General features: G+C 33.5%; 1 non-coding gene across 1 annotated transcript; it reads left to right on the forward strand.

Annotated features, from left to right (window-relative positions):
- Positions 1-3046: 3046 nt before the first annotated feature.
- On the forward strand, positions 3047-3148 carry LOC113201526 (U6 spliceosomal RNA). The gene has a single exon (XR_003303169.1). It is a non-coding gene; the product is annotated as a U6 spliceosomal RNA (small nuclear RNA).
- The last annotated feature ends 6682 nt before the right edge of the window (positions 3149-9830 follow it).

The following is a 9830-nucleotide window of genomic DNA, read 5'->3' on the forward strand; positions in this document are numbered from 1 at the left end:
TAATCTCAGCATGTTTGCCAGATTGTTTTGGCCATACACAAATATAATTTGGTTTGAACCAAAAAGGAGGAATCAAGTTACACAACCAGGAAACTTGTATCATATTTTGTGAGTTAAAAGTATTTTGTCACAGTAATGATGTCCAGTTTCTAAAAACTTCAATTGTTTTCATATAATGTGATCTATCATAAATAGAGTACCTGGAAGAGGCAAAATAAAATACTTTCTGAAGGTTTTGTATAGTTTTTTTAAAAAAAAATGCTGATCCAAAATACCACATAAAAATAGTGTTAAATGGAGAACAATGAGAAAAATGAGAAAGATTTTTCATATTAGTATTGGTGTTTCCTTATAGGTAATTTACGTAATCATGATAAATTGTCTATTAAATGGCATGATGTTCATCTTGGCAGAGAAGTAACCACAAAAATATAGTAAAAATTTGATAATTAAAAAGTCAAGAGCTAAAAATAAGAACCCAAAGATGAGTAAAAAACATTTGATTATCACAGAATAGAAATTGCTAAGTACAAAAATATATAAAATACACTGAGTAAATCACAGAAAGATAAGGATAGAAAGTACAAAGAGAGACTTGAAAGACATAGTGAGAGAACCTAATATTCCTATGTTATCTATAACTTTTAGGTATTTAGGCCACTATAATAGTGCTAAAAGTACATCTTAGAAAATATATAGTCAGATATTGAATACACATATAGCTTTAAAACATATCCACAGAATATGTGGCGCTCTGTCCATTGACCTGTGAAGTCCATTCCTTTTTCTCTTGAATCTGGGCTGACCATGGTAAGATGTAAGGAATAGAATGTGGTGAAGCCAAAATGGCTTGACATACAAACCTAGCTTAGAAAGTCATGCCTCCTTTTCTTTAGGATGTTTGATTTATGGCATATCTACTGTATATGTTGGAGAGAACATTTGTAGGTGGTTCTGTCAATTTCAAGCTACCAGCTATGTGAATGAACTATCCTGCGTTCCCAGCTTTGTCAAGTCTTCAAATGATCTCAGTTCCACATGACATTAAAGTATAACCTCATGACAGATCTCAAGAGTCAAATGCCAAGAGCTCTTCCCAATTTTATGAATTAGAAATGATGAGTAAAATGAAATGTATTTTTCATTTGTGTTCCTCTTTCTTTCTGGCCTAACATTTATTCAAATGCCTAACTTACAAAATAAGGATACTTTTTTTAAGGGTGCTAGAAAACAAATGTCACATTACATTTAGAGGAAAACCAATTTGCATCTCAGCTGATTTCTCAATTCAGATGCTCAAATCTCTGTGGTCTTGTAATAATATATTTCAAACTTTCAAAGAAAATGGATGTCAGCCAAGAATACAATACACAGCAAAATTAAGTTTCATATTTGAAGATGAAATCAAAACCTTCCATGATAAACAAAATTAAAAAGAATTCATAAATAGAAAGCCCTACACTACAGAACATTCTCAGCAAAATATTTTATGAAGAAGAATTAAAAAATAAAAGTGAAAGCAGCAAAGTGAGGAAGCACACTAAAGGAGTAGTCAATTAAATGCTAAACTAAATCAAATTAAAAACCAGAAATGAAACAAAATGTCTGGGAATACAAATCATATTTCAATAATATCTTTGAATATAAATAGCCAAAACCAATCAATCAAAAGTCATAGACTGGCATGTTGGATTAAAATAACAAGATCCAGCAATATGCCTCTTCAAGAGACCCACCTCATAGTTAAAGACATTCACAGACAAATAGTGAAAAGATGGGAAAAACTGTATCACTCACATGGTCATGTAAACAAACAGGGATTTCTGTCCTCATATCAGATAATGTGAACTTCAAGCAAAAGATAATCATATGGCACAAAGAAGGACATTTCTTTGCTTAAGAAAATTATACATGTGCAAGACATAGCAATTGTAAATATTTATGTCCCAAATGGAGCTTTTGTGTACATTAAACAAATTTTTCTCAATTTCAAAAAAGAAATGGATCACCATACAATGATACTGAGTGAGGATAGCATACCCCTATCACCACTGGATAGGTCCTCCAAACAAAAGCTAAAGAACTATAAAAAATACAATCAATAATTTTGATTTAAAGACATATATAGAGTATTTCATCCATCAATGTTCAAAGACACTTTCTTCTTAGTAGCACATGAATCCTTCTCTAAAATAGATCATATCTTATGCCACAAAGCAACCCTTAGAAAATACAAACAAATAGAGATAATGCCTTGCATTCTGTTCAATCATTATGGAATAAAATTAGAAATCAAAGATAAAATTCAAGAAATAGAAGCTACTCTGGCACCAGGAGATTAGATAATACACTACTAAATGACCAATTGATTGCAGAAGAAATCATGGATGAAAAAAAAATACTTAGGGGAAATAGAAATAGTGTCACAACATATCAAAATCTCTGGGACACTTTGAAGGCAGTACTAAGAGGAAAGTTCATTCACTAAAAGAATACAAAGTCAACAAATAAGTAACCTAAGATTACAAATCAAAGCCCTATAAAAACAAGAACAAATAAACAGCAAATGCAGTAGAGGACAGAAAAAAATTAAAGTTAGAGCTGAGATCAATAAAATTAAAACAAAATAAATAATTCAAAAAGTTGACAAAATGAAAAGTTGGTTCTTTGAAAAAAAAATAATAAAACAGAAAAATCCTTAGCCACTAAGACAAAGAGAGAGAAAACAAAAATTACTAAAATTTGTGATGAAAACAGATAAATTACATATAAATACAGATGACAATCAGAAAGTATTTTGAAAATTTATACTCAAAAATAAAATAAGTAATCTTGAAGACACTGATAAATTTATAGATACATATGATCTAGCCAAACTGAATCAGGAGGACATAAACAATTTGAACAGATCAATTTCAAGCATTAAAATAGAAGTCACCATAAAAAGCCTACCAATCAAGAAAAGCCAAGGACCAGATGGAGTCTTATCCAAGTTCTACAATACATCGAGAGAAAATGGATATCAGTCAAGAATACAATCAAGTGCTTGCTTCAGCAACAAATATACTAAAATTGGAATATACAGAGAAGATTAGCATGGCCCCTGTGCAAGAATGACATGCAAATTCATGAAGCATTCAATATTTATTTAATAAATTGGAAATTCAAATTGAAGAAGCCTACAGGATGCCAAATGTATAAAATCACAACAGATCCACACCAAGGCACATCATAACAAAAATTTTCAACATATAGAATAAGGAGAGAATTTTAAAAGCCACAAGAGAAAGGAATCAGATTACATATAGGGGAAAACCCATTTGGGTAACAGCAAATTTTTCAAATAGACCCTGAAAGCTAGAAGATCCTGGGATAATGTATATCAAGCTGTGAAAGAAAATGAGTGCCAACCAAGAATCTTGTATTCAGCAAAATTAAGCTTCATATTTGAAGATGAAATAAAAACCTTCCATAATAAACAAAAGTTAAAAAGAATTTATAGCTAGAAAACAGGCACTACAAAACATCTTTGACAAAACATTCTATAAAGAGGAAACAAAAAACAACAATGAAAATCAGCAGAGGGAAGTAGTACCCTAAAGGAAAAACTAATCAAAGAAGAAAATCAAGTCAAGGTAAATAACAAAACTAAACAAATATGGCTGGAATTACAAACCATGTCTCAATAATAACCCTGAATGTTAATGGCTTAAAGTCACCAATCAAAGGACACAGGCTAGCAGAACGGATTAAAAGAAAAGACTCAACTATAAGCTGCCTCCAGGAGATTCATCTGATAGAAAAAGACATACACAGACTGAAGGTGAAAGGTTGGAAACAATCACACCACTCACATGGACAAAAAAATCCTCATATCAAATAAATTAGACTTCAAGCCAAAGCTAATCAAAAGGGGTAAATATGGACATTACATACTGCTCAAGGGAACCACACACCAACAAGACATAATGATCATAAATATATATGCCCCAAACAATGGTGCAGCTAGGTTAGTCAAACAAATACTTCTCAAGTTTAAGAGTCAAATTGACCACGACACAATAATCTTGGGTGACTTCATCAAACCTCTCTCACCACTGGATAGATCTTCCAAAAAAAAAGTTGAATAAAGAAACTATAGAACTCAATAATACAATCAATAACTTAGACTTAACTCATACATATACAATATTTCAACCTGTGTCAAGAGGATACACATTCTTCTCAGCAGAAGATGGATCCTTCTCTAAAATAGACCATATACTATGCCACAAAGAAACTCTTAGCAAATACGAAAATGCAGAGATACTACCATGCATTTTATGAGATCATAATGGAATAAAATTGGAAATCAATGACAAAATAAAAATTAAAATTTCTCCATCAGCTGGAGACTAAACAATATGCTACTGAATGAACAATGGGTTACAGAAGACATCAAAGAGGAGATTAAAAAATTCTTAGAGGTAAATGAGAACATAGACACAACATATTGAAATCTCTGGAACACTATAAAGCAGTAATAAGAGGAAAATTCATTTCATGGAGTTCATTCCTTAAAAGAAGAAAAAGTCGACAAATAAATGACCTCACACTACATCTCAAAGCCCTAGAAAAAGAAGAACAAATAAACAGAAAAACAGTAGGAGGCAAGAAATAATTAAAATTACAGCTGAAATTAATGAAATTGAAACAAAAGAAACAATTGAAAAAATTGACAGAACAAAAACTTTGTTCTTTGAAAAAATAAATAAAAGCAACAGACACTTAGCTACACTAATGAAGAGAAGGAGAGAGAGAATTCAAAATACAAGCACACACGACGAAAAAGGTAATATCACAACACAAACTACAGAAATACAGAGGATAATTAGAAATTAGTTTGAAAACTTATACTCCAATAAAATAAAAGATAGTAAAGGCATTGACAAATTTCTTAAGTCATATGATTTGCCCAAATTGAATCAGGAAGATATAGACAATTTAAACAGACCAATATAAAGTGATGAAATAGAAGACTCTATCAGAAGCTTATCAACCAATAAAAGCCCAGGACCAGATGAATACACAGCCAAGTTCTACAGACCTTTAAAGAAGAACTAATACCAATACTCTACAATTTATTTCAGAATATAGAGAAAGAGGAAACACTTCCAAATTCATTCTATGAGGCCAGTATCACCCTGATCTCAAAACCAGGCAAAGACACATCACAGAAAGAAAACTTCAGACCAATATCTCTAACGAATATAGATGCAAAAATTCTCAATAAAATTATGGTAAATTGAATACAAAAATATATCAAAAAATTGTGCACCATTATCAAGTGGGATTCACCCCAGGGATGCAAGGTTGACTCAACATACAGAAATCAACAAATGTAATTCATCATATCAATACACTCAAAGATGAAAATCATATGATCATCTCAAAATATGCAGAAAAATCATTTGACAAATATAGAACCCTTTCATGTTAAAAAAGAAAAACTAGGGATAACAGGAACATATCTCAACTTTGAAAAGACTACCTATGCTAAGCTTCAGACCAACATCATTCTAAAAGAAGAAAAATTAAGGGAATTCCCTCTAAAAACTGGAACAAACAGAGATGCCCTCTTTCACCACTTCTACTTAACATAGTTCTTGAAATGCTGGCCAGAGCAATTAGACGGACCAAATAAATTAAAGGGATATGTATAAGAGAAGAAGAACTTAAATGAGCACTATTTGCTGATGATATGATTCTATACCTAGGAGACTCAAAAAGCTCCACCAGAAAACTTCTAGAACTAATAAATGAATTCAGCAAGGTAGCAGGATATAAATTTAACATCTATAAATCAAGGCATTTCTGTATATCAGTGACAAACCCTCTGAGAAGGAAATGAGAAAAACTACTCCATTTACAATAACCTCAAAAAAAGAAGATGCCTGGGAATCAACTTGACAAAATAGGTAAAAGATCTATACGATGAAAACTACACAGCTCTAAAGAAAGAAATCAAAGAAGACTTTAGAAAATGGAAAGATCTACCTTGCTCTTGGATAGGCAGAATTAATATTATCAAAATGACCATACTACCAAAAGCAGTACACAGATTTAGTGCAATTCCAATGGCATTCCTCAAAGAAATAGAAAAAGCAATAATGAAATTCATCTGGAGATATAAAAGACTCAGAATAGCTAAAGCAATACATAGCAAGAAGAGTGAAGCAGGTGGAATCACTATACCAGACCTTAAACTATAATATAGAGCAATAGTAACAAAAACAGAATGGTATTGGCACAAATAACAAAAACAGATTGGTAGACCAATGGTACAAAATAGAGAGCACAGAGACTAACCCACAAAACTATGATTATCTTGTATTAGACAAAGGTGCCGAAAACATGCATTGGAGAAAAGATAGCATCTTCAACAAATAGTGCTGGGAAAACAGGAAATACATATGCAACAAAATAAAATTATACCCCTCTCTCTCACCATGCACAAAACTCAACTCAAAGTGGATCATGGACCTAAGAATTAAAGCAGAAACTCTACACCTGATAGAAGAAAAAGTAGGCCCTAATCCTCATCATGTGGGATTCGGCCCCAACTTCCTTAATAAGACTCCTATAGTGCAAGAATTAAAATCAAGAACCAACAAATAGGATGAAATCAAACTAAAAAGTTTCTTCTCAGCAAAATATATAATCTGTGAGGTGAATAGAGAGCCTACATCCTGAGAGCAAAATTTTACCCCTTACACATCAGATAGAGCACAAATCTCTAGGGTATATAAAGAACTCAAAAAGCTAAGCACCTAAATAACAAAAGCCCAATCAACAAATGGGCCAAGGACCTGAAGAGACACTTCTCAGAAGATGATGTACAATCAAACAACAAACACATGAAAAAAAATGTTCATCTTCTCTAGCAATTAGAGAAATGGAAATCAAACTACTCTAAGATATCATCTCACTCCAGTAAGAATGGAAGCTATTATGCATACAAACAACAATAAGTTGGCGAGGATGTGAGGAAAAAGGTACACTCATACATTTCTGGTGGGACTGCAAACTGATGCAACTAATATGGACAGCAGTATGGAGCTTCCTTGGAAAACTGAGAATGGAACCACCATTTAACCTGGCTATCCCTTTCCTTAGTTTATACCCCAAAGAATTAAAAATAGCATACTACATGGACACAGCGATATCAATGTTTATAGCAGCACAATTCACAATAGCTAAAATGTGGAGCCAACCTAGATGCCCTTCATTGGATGAATGGATAAAAACAATGTGGCATATATACACAATGGAATTTTACTCAGCCGTAAAAGAGAGTAAAATCATGGTATTTGCAAGTAAATGGATGGCTTTGGAGAAGATAATGATAAGTGAAGTTAGCCAGTCCCCCCAAAAAACAAAAGCTGAATGTTTTCTCTGAATAAGGAGGCTGACTCATAGTGGGGTAGAGAGTGGGAGCATGGAAGGAACTGATGAATTCTAGATAGGGCAGAGGGGTAGGAGGCTTCAGTAATTAAAATATTTGGGAATCTGTATAACAAAATAGATGAAAGACTTCTACAATGAAAACTACAGAACATTAAAGAAAAAAATGAGGGCTGGGGATGTGGCTCAAGCAGTAGCATGCTCGCCTGGCATGCCTGCGGCCCAGGTTCAATCCTCAGCACCACATACAAACAAAGATGTTGTGTCCGCTGAAAACTAAAAAAAAATAAAAAAATATTAAAAATTTAAAAAAAAAAGAAAAAAATGAAAAACACCATAGAAGATGAAAAGATCTCCCATGTTCATGGATAGCAGAATTGATATTGTGAAAATAGTCATACTCTCAAGTATTCTATACAGATTTAATGCAATTACCATTAAAATTCCAATGGCATTCTTCATTGAAATAGAAAAATCAGTCATGAAATTCTTTTGGAAAAATAAGAGACCCAGAATAGCCAAAGCAATTCTTAGCAATAAAAATACAGCTGGAGGCATCCCAATAGCAGACCTAAGATTATACTACATAGCTATAGTTACAAAGAGCAGCATGGTGTTGGCACAAAAACAGACAGGTAGACCAATGGTACAGAGTGAAGACACAGAGACAAACCCCATAAATACAGTTATCTCATATTAGCTGAAAGCTAGTATCGAGTGTCAAAAATATACATTGAAGAAAAGATAGCCTCTTCAAAAATGGCACTGGGAAAACTGTAAATTCATATGTAGCAAAATATAATTGAGCCCAAATCTCTTAGCCTGCATGAAACTCAACTCAAAGTTGATCAAGGACATAGGCTTGATACCTTAGACCCTGTGCTTAAAAAAAGTAAAAATAGGCCCAAATCTCCACCACAAGAACTTAGAAACTACTTCCTTAACAAGACTCCTAAAGTGCAAGAAGTAAAATCAAGAAACAAATGGGATGGATTCAATCAAAAAGCTTCTTCATAGCAAAGAAAACAATAAAAAATATGAAGAGAGAGCCTACTGATTAGGAGAAAACTATTTCCATATTAATCTTCAGAATAAATAAAGATCTCAGAAATTTAACCACCCCCAAATAACCTAGTAGATAAATGGACTAAGGTACTGAACAGACACTTCGCAGAAGTAGAAATACAATTGGTCAACAAAAATATATATTAAAAATCAATATCTCTAGTAGCTAGAGACATGCAAATTAAAACTACACTGAGATTTCATCTTACTCTTGTTGAAATGTCAATTATTAAGAATACAAGACAACAATAAATGTTGGCAAGGAGTTTGGGATAAAAGCAAACTCATACAAGGTGGGTAGTACTGAAAATTGGTGCAACCATTATGCAAAGTGGTATAGAGATTCCTCAGAAAACTTGCAATGGAACCACCATTTGACTCAGTTATCCCACTACTCATGATATACGTGAAGGACTAAAAATCAGTATGGTATAGCCACAACAGGTATTGCTATGTTCTACATTTGAAGCCTCTAATTCCTGTGCAATACTGTGTATAATCACTGTTGTTCTGGCACTAGACTCTAAGACAAAGTCCTGTGCCAGCACTGTGCCCTGATCCTTAGAGAGTCTTGCTTTCCCCTCTTCTGCTAGAGGTTGGAATAGTGGTGGAGAGTCTCTTCGCTGCCCAACTAAACACAGTTCCAGAGTCTCAGTGTGAAGTTATGGGCATGGGGACAGTATTGTTGGGCTCTGTCAGGCACCAGGTTTCACTGTTGCAGCCTAGTACCGAGTTTCAAGTGTAAACTCTGGGCTTAATTCCTTTTCCATTCCCCAAAAGTATCCATTTCTTTTCATGCTGGGCTGTCTGAGGTTAGGGAAAGGGCAAGTCTTCCTTCTCCTCTCTCTCTCTCTCTCTCTCTCTCTCTCTCTCTCTCTCTCTCTCTCTCTCTCTCTCTCTCTTTCTCTCTCTCTTTTATCTTTGTAAAAGCATGCACTCACCTGCTTTATTGTTTCTTATAAAGCCAGTTTAGTGTGTGAATTGCAGTTAATGCGGTGTTTTTGTGGGAGATCACTGAGCAACCACCTGATATGAGTCTAAATTATATAATATCATACCACAATAAATATGCATTAATATTTTGTTTCATCTAACAATGATTTGTCATCACAGAGCTAAATTTATCTCTGGCATATGAATTTATACCACAGGTGTTTTTTGAGAAGAAATGTAGAGAGAATCTATTGTTTTAATGATGGAAGAAAAACCTGTGACTCAGAGCATTTAACCCACAGTTCTCTGGTCCTTCTTGCCAATGAGTTGATAATTCTGATGTCTGAATCTGGAAAGGAGAATTGCTATTTTGTGAAACTCTTTATATT

The sequence above is a fragment of the Urocitellus parryii genome, chromosome 5, assembly GCF_045843805.1.
Source record: "Urocitellus parryii isolate mUroPar1 chromosome 5, mUroPar1.hap1, whole genome shotgun sequence".
Classification (NCBI taxonomy): Eukaryota; Metazoa; Chordata; class Mammalia; order Rodentia; family Sciuridae; genus Urocitellus; species Urocitellus parryii.